A 12,708-nucleotide genomic window follows, 5' to 3' on the forward strand; every position below is an offset into this window, starting at 1 on the left:
GAAACATTAAAGTTCTCTCAATTTTTGCCGGCTAGCTGAATAGTACAAGGTCTAGCGTCACTATCGTGGGAGACGACACCCTTTTTGTCCACTAATACCGGGACTTGTTGAACAATTGATAGTAGGGTTCGAACCCAAGCGTCAGCATTTCCAACGATTGCACGCTCCCTTTCCTGATTCATTAGACACTTAGATACATTCACTGTTTGGCGTCGATCCCGGTTTTGTCACAAATTGTAGAAGACATCTATATATATATATATATATTTGTACACTATTGTCGTGTGTAATCCACTTTTAGTTAATCGCTTTAAAAGTTTGTTTGATTTTGTCGCCTTGTTGTAAAATTTGCTGCGTTGATGATAAATTGTTTCGTGTGAATTCATATGACCCCCCAAACAGCTCAGTGGCCAGTTGACTTACAGCCGTCCAATGGCTAATGTTTAACTGATTGCCGACGATATCAAACCAGTCATGTGTCGGTCTTTCTCAACTTCCATCAACTTGCGAGCAGGATCTTCCACGCCGAAGCAAAAGCGATAAAATCGTCTTTAGATTTTTTCTTTCAGCAACGCATCTAGACTATGAGCAGAATCACGAACTTTTCTTGGTCTGGGGCTTTCGTCTTTGTCGTCGTAACAGACGTAACTGTGATTTTTTGCAGAAATTCCGCTCATATTCAAGACGCTCTATCGTACGTCTGAATAATCTCAACTTCCAACAATGACCTAATGTAACCGATATCATCTGAGAGTTCCTTTAAGCCATTTCAGTAGAGAAACGGCCTATGTATATATATATATATATAGGGTTGTCGATAGATGATAAACATATCCACACTGCACATCACCGTCACGTGTCACACATAAGCAGGCTTATCATGCAATCCCAAGATAACTATACACCGCTGATTTATCGAATCATTATTAACCTGATCAGCCAATGGGCTGTCTCCACCTATCCTTCTTGAATGTCATGACGTCGTGGTGTTTGTTGACCGAGCGCACAAGGTTTAGCCCCTGCTGCCCCCTATTGCACCTTCACAGTCCGCATCAGCATCCTCGGCGGCTTATTGTGAATATTATCCATGTGAAATATTGCAGACGAAAAATATAATTGATAGCTAAAGACGCAAGCAGATGATGCGGTAACATGTTTGAGGAATATGCATACACTGCGTAAACGTCTTTTTATGGAAAAAGCTGAGGGGGAAACATGATAAAGATGTCTGTCAATTGAACTATTGAAAGCTACAGGACACTCACCTAATTTTTTTCTTAAATAACCTAATAGTCAGGACAGCTGACCTAAGCGGGTTCCGTTGTATGCTCGCCCCCGAGCCAATGTCCCTTACAGAACGGATGGAGTTTGCTTTCATTAGTTAGCGCACCGAATATAAGAACAGCCGTTGTGTTATATTAACCATACGATACGATGGTTATATTCGAAAGTAGAGGGTAGGTTTTCTCAAGTATTTTGCATTTTATTTTGAATGAGAAATATTAACGGGGAAGAGTGAAGTGCAATTTATTACTACACATATACGAGTTTATAAACAGAAATAGGTGTCCAGCCATAGAAAACATATACTAGGTTTATACAAAATAAAGATTTGTGTATTCGTACGCGTAACAATCGGCTTAAGCTGCCAGACCCACTGCCGTTGTCGTGGTTGTACGGCTGCAAAGACATTAGGGTTGATAGCATAAAGGGACAAAAGTCTTAAACTGAACAAAATCACATAATGCCAAAAACGGATCCTGCCGGGTCGCAGAATGTCAGAATAGGGAAATTTAGGTTCAAAAGGTCCTGTCATACAGCTAAACGACACAATTCAGCATGGCCGAAGCTAGCCTACCGGTCCACGCTAGACTCCCCGACGGTGATTAAGCAGTTGTCGATAATTTTACCCTCGGAGAAGAATCTAATATCCAAGCGACCGCGAGATCATAGGACATCCACTTTTGCGAACGGTTGTTTTGCCCGCATGGATACGAAGTTAAAATTCGTTCATAAACTTTATAGATTTTATCCTATGGTCGAAGTCTTTGTGCACGAGCTGTGGTGGGGCCAGGTATGATATCCAAAATTTCGTTCAGTGCAGCATCCAGATTTTATGTAGCCTTTCATAAGATTGTATCTTTCAGTGAAGACCTTGACTCACTACATGCTATTGATTAAAAAAATAAACTTTGATCCTGAAGCGCCGCTGAACTGCAGCTTCGAAAAGTTATAATTTAAATTTAACTTCGTATTGATTGGATAATAGGTTTCAAGTTATTTCGGGCTTATTCTGTTTCTAGCGAATTCTGTTTAAATAGGATATTTACCATTTGACATTAAAGTTCGACACTTCGAAGTGCTCGTAACTTCTTAAAATTTCTGCACAAAAGCATGCATGAAGCATGTTCTACCTATAAATTACAAAATTTCTTGAAATCACATTATGGAGCGTAAACCTTGTACCAGATGTTGTGGCTGCATTCGCTGAAGATACTTAATCCTGGCTCACTTAAAAATTTATTATTTATTTAAAAAAAAAATATACATATATATATATATATATATATATATATATATATATATATATATTTATATATCGAGTATCATAATATTATGAGAGGATGTACTTAAAATATACGCAATCGTGTCCTAGGATTCGAACCGAAGATCCCTGCTTTGCCTAGAAAGTGTTTTGGGTCTGAGTCATCCCATAATTACGAATACCAGAGGGTTGGAGATACTCAGATAAAATAATGCGTATATATTCTCAAACGTCACAAGCGAATGGTATTTGATGCCGGATTCAGCATTTTCCAGGTTTATCTGACGCAAAAGACCAGATCGGTGGCGCAACAAGTTCTGGGTCTTGCAACATAATAACGTTTGGCAGTTTTTGGCAATAAGTTCAACATATATGTTGCCCTGATCGCTGTATTTTTCGGGATTAACCCATACGACCTTTTGCTATTACCAAAAGGTAAGCGCTTCGACAGGATGGAAAAATGGTTGAATTAGCCAAAGGTTGTTTCGACAATCGAAGTTGAAAAATATGTATGTGTGTTGCATCCGGTGGAAGTTACTTTGAAGGAGGCAACTTGAACTGGGACTAGTATCTAAATGCCTAACAATCAGGAAGAAGCAACTGGTTAATTTTTAAAAAAAAATATTGATGATTAAAAGCTATTTATTGTAGTGACGGCACAATAGTACTGGTACAAATGCATTTTTTTAGCAACAGTCCTTCTGTATATACTAACAACGACGGAAACACCCCATAACAACAGATACATATGTGGTTTGGGATCCAACAGTGTCCACGTCCGAGTAGCCATACACTATGATCTGGCTAGCTGTTTCACCTAGGTTATCCAGCAACGACTTTCACGTTTTCACATATAAAACATTAGGTTTCAGTATCAAGTGCATTGCGATTTCATTGAATTGCGAGTGCATCTTTTTACGCTGCTGAGCCCCATTTTGAAGCAACTATACTATTGATCAATCGTTCTTTACGGTAGCTGAAATCTCGCTTGGTTTTATGGATAGGGACCATTTTTTTTTATAAGAGTTTACTAGTGCTTTACGTTTGCCTGACATATCTAGTCAGATAGTGTGGGGCTCCAAGGAAAGGATCAAGGTCCAAGATGTGTATCAACTAAAACGAGTTCTCTTTGGATGTGTGGGATAGGCTAGTGGAGACTAGAAGATCTGAGATATACGTCAGCCCCACTAGCCAATACATGAATAGATTTAAAAAGAAAGGCTATAAATGCAGCCTGTTTGTGACATATAGGTAATCATGCTGGCCTAGGGATGCTATTCTATCGGAAGTTGCCGTAGCCTTTTTATAATAATGAATTACCTTCGTGACGGTAATTCTCCAATTCTTCTGGTTTTATAGTACTTTATTGATTCGCCCATCGTTAGTGGCCAGTCCTATATCATTTGTTAAGTCGTCCCTAAGTTCCACTAATCCACCACGTCTCTAAATGATATGGATGGCGGAATCTTCCTTTTCCCTATTATAAAATACATATGCAGCGTTTTCAACAATATGTATGCTGTTTCAATGCTCCTCGAAAGAATGGTGCGTAGTCAGTACCTGAGCTACATGTTAGGAGACCTACCTATGCTTTCCTTTGAACCACATTGTAATGTCATCGAGATACATGTTGGCTGTGGGGTTCTTTTTATTTTGAGGATCGGACCATCTCTCCTGCCATTTAACCAGCGAGTCTGCGTGATGCTGCTCTTTCGAATATTTTGACATTAAATATGCCAGCTTTTCTGTTTAAAGCTTCTTAAAGATTAAGCGGGCTTTTGTTACGATTGGTTCATGTGAGACGATTTAGAACACTTTGGCTACCCTCAAGGCTATTTGCCTTTGGTCGATAATCAGCCTTCGTTTGTTTGCTACCTTTGTCAATTCTGCAGGCCAAACTGGGTCAGTGCATAGTGCTCTTGAGCTGACGATCGACGCTGCTACCCGTTCTTATTGCCGAAATCATACATGTGATTCTCATGAGTCGTGCGCGTTTTTAACTGGTCGCATGATTTTAGCAGTTGCATGTTTGAAGTGAGCCGTTATAGATCCGTCGGTGATCGCATTAAGTGCTTTTTTGGGGAAGTTTTTTGTGTCCTCCTGTGCTTACCCAAGAATCACCCGTTCTGTTTTTTTCTAGAGCCAGGTTCAGCTTGTATTCCCTGAGCGAGTTCTGAATAATATTGTAAATATTATACCATCGAATTTTCGCTGTCGATCTTTACTATCGACCTAAGCTACAACAGTGACTCCCCTCATGCAGTCTTGATGTAGTACACCATATTATCCCATAACTATGGTCGTGAACCTTGTGAACACCCATACCCTTACAATGTTTTAGCATACCCATTGTGTCTAACAAATTCGTGGATAATTAAGATAATAAGAAATCACTCTATGCAGGTAGAGAAATACGCCTGTTAAATATAACCTGTTTGGGGACAAAGCTGAAAGCATCGCAGACGCCAAACTTCACGAAAATGCATAGGCCCCTAGCCTATATTATCCTGTACATTTCAGCCTAAGCAATGGCCATAACCTTGAAAGCCGCATGCGGTGTTGGTATTCGTTTTGTAAACTGCAAATAATTCCTAAAAATTAAGCTTTCTCGACCTTTAGGACCCTAAGTGCTATAACTTCCTCTGCGATTTTAACAGACAGATTAGTTTATAATCTGTTGGGTTCTTTTATCTCTCCTTAATTTTGGTAAATTAGTAGTGTTCCATGCTATTAGGCAGATTCCGAAGTGCAACAGATCGTTCATTGTTTCATTAAATAGGGCAACATCACTCCCTAATAGTGCCTTACACGATTCACGTGAGAACCCGTTCGGACCGGTTTCAGGACCTGACCATGGACATTTCTTTGGTTGGAGTCCCTTTTTCTATGTTATTTATGAATTTTCCTATTTCAAATGTATTTATTATGTGCGTCAGACTGTTTGTACGGTGTCCTCGTTCCTCACAGTGAACAGTGTTCTTCACTGGTACGCTCCTTGTGTAGGTCTCTGCTAGATTCGCATATTAAAGCAAGGAACTAGTCTTGCTGTGGCTCCGAATTCAGTTTGTCATCTAATGACTGGACATTTTGTGGCTGAAGTACAACCAGAGGGAATTTACTATCTGAAGATAAATGGGTTATTTGTTACCTCTATATTTTGAGAAATACGAAACATAGAGGTAACAAATGACCTATCTGTCTTAAAGCATTTTGTCTAATTAATGAGTCGCGGTGGAGTTTGCTTGTTGTAATGATGATGCCCTTACCTCGCCTAATATATCTCGTCTAGTTTGACGTTTAGCGAGTTGGCAGTGTCTCCTTTATTGTCCTTGGTTCGTCAGACTTCTTAATGACTAGAAAAGTGTTAGGCGACTACCATCTCTAGCTAGTGTTGATGGTGGTATATACCCGTTTTCAATATTCTACATTATTCCTTTCTTAATTAGCATTAAGGTCTTACGATCATTAGTTGTCGATATTTCTCTCATAGCGATACCGTAGGCTACGGGAATACCTGGACTTTTATAACAACCGAAACCTATACATTTGTGTGGCCTTGACTGTTCGTTGTTAGCTTAATCATTTCTTGCTGCAGTCTGCGTTCCTTAGTTTTTTTTGTGTGTTGACTACGGTTTGGAGCTACTGCTAACTACGATGTCAGTATCGGGCACAGTAGTTAAGCGCTCAACCAGTTTCCAGATATTTTCCACCCTGATATACTGTACTTCTTTCGCGATTCTCTTCAAAAGCTACGAGCCTAACCTTGAGTTCTGACTGAGGTAGACAGTGTCGATTATGCTGCAGTTTAGCGTCTTCATACTTCTTTTATTATCTATATGTGCTTTCTGTTTACCAAGATTATTTGTGTTCCCACCATTGTTTCCGTATCTGGACTATCCTTTTCAGGAAGCTTATTGGAGTCTTCTTTCGTCCAGAATGCTGTAAGTACATTGGTTGGCCCGTTTAAATATCAGGCATCGTGTTTCCAAATGTTCGTTCCCGAATCCTCTTCCTTGCAATAATATTATTTAACTCGTCCGTTCCCATTTCTCTGAATTCGTATGTATTTTGACAGTTTTCTTAGATTTAGCAAAAGTACACGCGTGAAGCCGTGCCCTTCGTATTCGCTTTCTGTTTCTTAGTGTTACCTTTTGATGAGTTCTTAAATTTTTTTACGTTATCGCAGGTCTTCTGGGATCGTCCCTCCTTGCACAGTTGGTTTACTTTTCCATCGCATCCAATTGCTACGTGGTGTTTTATGTACTTAAATGATATGATGTGTTTATGCCTATCTAGGTAATCTACACCGTTACGTTGGTGACTTTCCTGTTAAAAGTCCTGCCTATCAGGTTGCGAAATCGAAATTTTCGTTATACCTAAGCAAAAGTGTACGTTATTCTTCAACCGGCTATAGCACCGAAAACGCGCATTTTCTTTAAAGGAATCCAGGTACTCTTCTGCTTACTGCGAGGCCATCTGTCAAAGTTCGAACTGAATTCCATTCATCGTGGCCCGTTTATTTGCAGATAATGGGAATGAAGCTACCCGTAAGAGCAGACGCCGCCAAACCTGCAGTGATCATGCGTCTGAATTTAAAGAAATCGTTCTTTAAAGATATCAGCTCACTTTATATACGCTGTTACCGCTGTGGTTTAAAGCTTCTATCCGTATTAGTAAAACATCAAAGAAGTAAGGGCTCAGCAATCGTTTCCCAAGCAGACCCACCCTTATGATGACGACGCCAGTTCTAAGTCATCAATTGATGTCTTTGACAGTTTCATTTTCGTTATGAAAAAATGCTTGAGCCCTCCTTTTTAACTGATTTGTCCAAATTCTAGTAAAAAAATGTTTTAAAATATATAACGGAGTTTTTTTTTCAATTTTAGACCTGTGTAGGGCCACCAGTAAACCTTAGGTGAATTCGCCTACCCCCTTTTGTACGGTGACCTTGAGGGTACTATCCGTGATCCTACTAATACCGTGATCAGCGGTATCGAAATGTTCATGAGCTACATCTGCGCTGAACCTATAATTATGGTAAAAAAAAAAATTGATTTCTCTCATCATTCGTAAATATTCTTATGAGCGACTATTAACAGTTTTCTTCAAAAATAATTTACAGAAAGGATGCCCTAATAAGTATTACTGAGTCTCCCTATTTATGGCGAAGAAATCTCTTGTGACCATCTCTGAACATAACTGGTCATCTTTCTGTATGAAAATGGGCTAGGTCGAATACAACTAAATACAGGCTGGTAGCTTCATCAATTTCCCTTTGCGCTATATACCATTCACGAAATCATCATTAGATCGTACAATGTTTTTTAGGGACTGTTTTAGTTCGACATTCACGGGAAAAAGAATCTGCAGTGCAACCAGTGTAGATAAGCAGTCAAAGTTTGATTTGCTTATAAATTTTGATCGAGTTATTAATGATCAGAGGTTTGAAGTAGAACTCAGGCTCGACACTGATAACCGGAATTGCTGGACGTGTTGGGAAAACCTCAGATAAGTCCAGCGACATCACCCTAATTAGGCTTCTAGCAAGCGCGAGCCTTTGATGCTACTCATAAAAAAAGGTGATCTTGCAGGCTTAATCATACAGAGAGAATAGTTGAAAGCGCTAAATAAAGAAAAGCGGACGGCAAAGATATGCGATGTTTAGAGTCTGTAGACTCATGTAGAGTCATCGATTTTAAAGAGCAGACCATGACAACAACTAAAATTTTGACATACGACTGCACTTTTATTACGCGGTGTTTATTGCATCCTGCTACAAACACTTGTTACGATTATTACATTAACAATTTTTTTTGTTTTTGTCTTGGGAATTTTAGAAAATGACGTTGGTCGCGCAAACTATGAACTTCTGTAGGGAGTCATTCTGTCCTCTCGGCTGTGATAGGCCTTTTCCATTTTCGCTAGGTGCAAGCTACTTTGAAAACTTCGCTTGCTCCAGCTTTGATGCACCTAATGTTTGCCTTTTTGCAATCACTGCGTCCATCATTAGGTCAGCAGAGTTTTGATCATATGTCCCGGCTTATTCTCGCGTGCGCGTCGTGTTTCATCAGTTACACCTTGAGGTTTCATTGTCATTGCTGTTACACGTCTTTGGGTTTCAAGTGTTGCTATCGTTCTTGAGCTTTATACCCAGAAAATCCGACCGTCTCAAGCGACCGTTGTGAACGCTTTTTGCGTGCTTTCGTCCGACAGATTTGTTGCAAGCAACCCAGACTGCATACGAGTAAGCTCTGAAAACGTAACGCCATATTGTCTTGAAAGCTTTCTGAATTTTCATTTGCACTTCGGATCTGGAATAGAATAGATAGATAGTAACGCGCGTAAACGTTTGTTGTGAGTTATGCGCTAAATTAGAAAATGCTTTGTATCAATACTTCTCGTTTGGAATTGAAACACTCGTTAGAAAGTGGAACTCGTTGCAGGTGTATCCTGAGGACGTCCTTGTAGACCGATCTTTCGTCACGTTCCCTTGACCACCTGTTCACATGACGTAGCAAGCGCGAACGAAATCACAGGGCAAATTTGCTCTAGCCTACAACGTAAGCAGCTATGAACTGCTTGGCTATTGCGTAGCCGAGAAGAAAAACGCTTTTACGCTTTTACCGATCGTAGGATTGATTTTGCTTCATTTGTTTTTTTTGTCTGGCTGCTAAAACAAAAGCCAACTTCTTTTTGTGAGATATACCTTTTTAGGCAGCCTAGCCTGAGCAGCATAACCGGTAAAAGCTTCCTGATCATTGGGTGTACGCACCTCTTAATTGTGCTATGGAGCAGACTCTCTGATATCAAAAGGTTCGTGTTAAAAATCCCGCAGATAGAGGGCAGCTATCATTGGGAGCACCTTGCTCGGCTCTGTTTCGGATGAGCTCTAAGGTCGCATTGAGTACAGCACGCTGGCTCGTAGGGCTTTTCTTGAAGGAACTAAAGCACTGAGTCCGTAAATTTACCGCGTCAGCTGTGAAACTCAATCAGATTTGTCCAATGACGGCAAATAGACGTCTCCACTATGTCAGCTGACACAACATGGGTACCTTTACATTCAAGTATGAATAGAAAATCAGTATGCGGAGTGCAGATATCAACAGCGAACGTATTCTTCCTGCAAAGTTCGTTGTGGGAAGTGTCGACAAGCACCTCTTGGCGCATCTACGTCACGTCCATGAAGCTCTACGAGAGGGCCAACGTCTCAGGTATAAATCTGGAGAGTTCCCAATAATGGAGCTCCAAAGTCTTATAGCAATGAACAGAAGTCGCACACAAAATCAAAAGACAACCAAAAGGTCTGCTAACGTCTTTTGCGTAAAAACGAACTATTCTCGCAACAATTACCGGGGGCTTTTATCGAAAAGAAATCTAGTGGATTCACAGATTGCGACATTTCAGAGCTGTAGTAATGCATTCCGCACGTATTTGTACCTAGCCTTTTCCAGTTCAACTCAGTAGGAGTTTTAGTGCAATGTTGAACACATGAGAACCACGCAAGCAGCTATCAACCCTAAAAATAAGACTTAGTTATTCTTAAATCTTTATCGGACAAAGCTGAGAGGCTTTTTAGCGAGGAATATGAACGCAGGTGTGCTTAGATTGGGCAAGGAACACGAAAATATCTCCAAACAACGCGCTAGCAAGCTTTGACAGGGACTGCAGCAAGTTCTTCTCAACTGTGTCGAGCGCTTTCGGGAAGATGGAACAGACATGCATAAATTTCCCAGAGATTTGAGGGACGGTTCGAGGGTTTGCAAAAATTCTTCGAACGGCATAAATATTACTTTGCCTTCTCTAAAGGGAACCATGGTCGGAGGAAGAAATTAGCAGTCATTTTGGATCAGGCGCATGATATCAGTGTTTTTCACAACAGGACTGTTTCCCAATGGTATGTTCTCTTTTGCCGAAGGATTTCTTGAGGTTCTAGCGATTCGAGCGGCGCTAAAGTGACTGTTTAGGTAACTTAGCGACTTTTGTTGAAAAATGCGTTTTCGAAGTTCCTGTTGACAATGTTATAATTACAACGACAAATCGGCGACAAGAAGATAATGTAAAAAGGCTCTAATGTCATTTGTAAAGTATCTATTTACAAATTGTTTATTTTGGGCTTTTTCAGATCTAGTCTGCTGATATATCAAACCTAAGAGCAATCATATCGTGATAAGGAACTTCCCTCCAACTAATTTTTCTTCAAAAAGAATATTTCCATTGCAGCGAACGGTGAAAGTCAGCTGTCAGAGAATTACTTCTGGACCAAATAAATCTGTCAAAGTCAACTGATTTAAGCGACAGAGGAATTGTAACAGGTCGCATGAATCATAAAAATTAAAACTATTTTCCTAATTGCCGTTTGGTTCACGTTTTCCGTCCTTCAAAAACGAGACTCTAATAGAGAAAATTTTACAAGTTAAAATGATAATTTCTATGCGTTGAAAATTTCCAGATGTGACATTGAGGAATATCTATTTTCTATTGTAACGTCGTAGTGTTGACGGAACGGAGCGCTTATTTTGCTGGCTTTGCTTATTTTTTGGAAAAATACTGATATTCATTACTTCTTGTTTGGTAATTTATATATATACATACATACATACCTCCTTTATTGTAAAAAGTGGTCGCAAGGTATTCTTCTATCAAAGTAATTCGAGATAGCGGGAAAGTACCGCAACAGACAGAATCCTCATGCACAACTATCGAGTATCATTTTGACGTATTCGTGCTAAAATATTTGCACGAACCTTCACTGCACATTTCATATGGGTCCATATACTTGGTAATTTTAAAATGAAAATCTTCCAACCGTTCTTCTTTTCATACATTTTCTTTACGGGACACGCTGTTCTATGCTCTAGTGCCCAACCAGTCCAAGTTCTATAGGAATACGTTTTATCGCTTCGGAACTCACAAAACGAATTGTTTGATACAGCAATGTTAATCATAGTACAAAGCTTAATTTCCCATTTTAGAACTTCGTATTACAGTAATGCCTAAAACTTTTAAGGGGGTAATTTTTTTCTTGATGTGATTAAAGACTTCTCTGCTGCAAGAATAATGAGAATGAAGCTTGAAGATCGTGCGAGCGAAAAACTGACTTTTTGCTGTTTACCTTATAATCGACAAAATCTCAACCCCCACACCTGTCTATTCGTATTTTAAATCAACAATAACAAAAGTTACTAGACGTACACGTTCTTTATTGTCGTTATGTAAAACTGCAATTGACATAGCTTACTCATTTCGGCCGTTTTTGTGAACCTTTTCTAGATCGCGACCTAATTTCTGTCTGTCTGTCTGTCTGTGTTGCAAATGCCGATTTGTTTTTGCTGTCAAATGTAGCAGATACGAGTATATTTAAATAGTATCTTTTTATTTTTAATTGTTACGTATTAATAGTTCAACTTGTTACAGGCAAACGCTAATTTTGTAATTCGTTGACAACACTGATTATTAAGTAAATGCGAGGCATAGGCAAACTCTGTTCTAACTTTAGACAACTTGATTGCGACCATGAATATCAATATAACAAGTTGAAGCTTCGAAAAAATCCTATACAGTGATACAAAAATAACTTTTAAACACGGTCAAGGCGAGTTGGACCCCATTTTTGTCGACTATAAGAATGCTGAGATCATGTATAAAGCCATTTTGATCTGTCGGGGGCAGCAGTATTTGCACTTCTTGTGTTTTATTGTATGCAATCTTAGGTGATTTACTAAAGTAGTTAGTTGTGGCAAATCGGTTGAGCGATCTATTTATATGAATGCCCCGTATGCTCTATTGACTCTAAATGGATAAACTTTACTAAATATGTCATGATCGCATTGGACAGTACATACGCGTTTGTTTCCTTTGTAGAACTAATTGTCCCGGTTTTTTTAGCTAAAAATATCTCATTAGACAGCCAAAATCCATTTTGTATTCTCATCTATACCTAATTATCGGTGATTACATCGAAAACGTTCTGAACAGGTTTTATCGTATGTTTTATTCGAAAATGGTGACGTTATACAAGTGCTAAGATCCAGACCTTTCCTGGAACAGAATTGCAAAATGTACTTCTGGACAAAAAGAAAGCCATATTCATTAAGTGTGTTATAGAAAGCAGCCTGAAGCCATATGTAAACTAATACATAGTAAACGTAAGGAGAATTAAAGTA

General features: G+C 39.3%; 1 protein-coding gene and 1 long non-coding RNA gene across 5 annotated transcripts in view; one reads left to right on the plus strand and one right to left on the minus strand.

Moving 5' to 3' along the window:
- LOC111243732 (uncharacterized) overlaps positions 1 to 12,708 on the plus strand; it is a 206,863-nt gene that overhangs the window by 50,578 nt on the left and 143,577 nt on the right. The window lies entirely within an intron of this gene.
- The window catches only part of LOC147757693 (uncharacterized), a 7,080-nt gene continuing 2,705 nt past the window's right edge, over positions 8,334 to 12,708 (minus strand). The window contains exon 3 of the long non-coding RNA XR_015320238.1: positions 8,334 to 8,796. This is a non-coding gene — a long non-coding RNA (uncharacterized LOC147757693). The remainder of the gene's footprint in view (positions 8,797 to 12,708) is intronic.

The sequence above is a fragment of the Varroa destructor genome, unplaced genomic scaffold, assembly GCF_002443255.2.
Source record: "Varroa destructor unplaced genomic scaffold, Vdes_3.0 BEIS01000002.1, whole genome shotgun sequence".
In the NCBI taxonomy this organism is placed as follows: Eukaryota; Metazoa; Arthropoda; class Arachnida; order Mesostigmata; family Varroidae; genus Varroa; species Varroa destructor.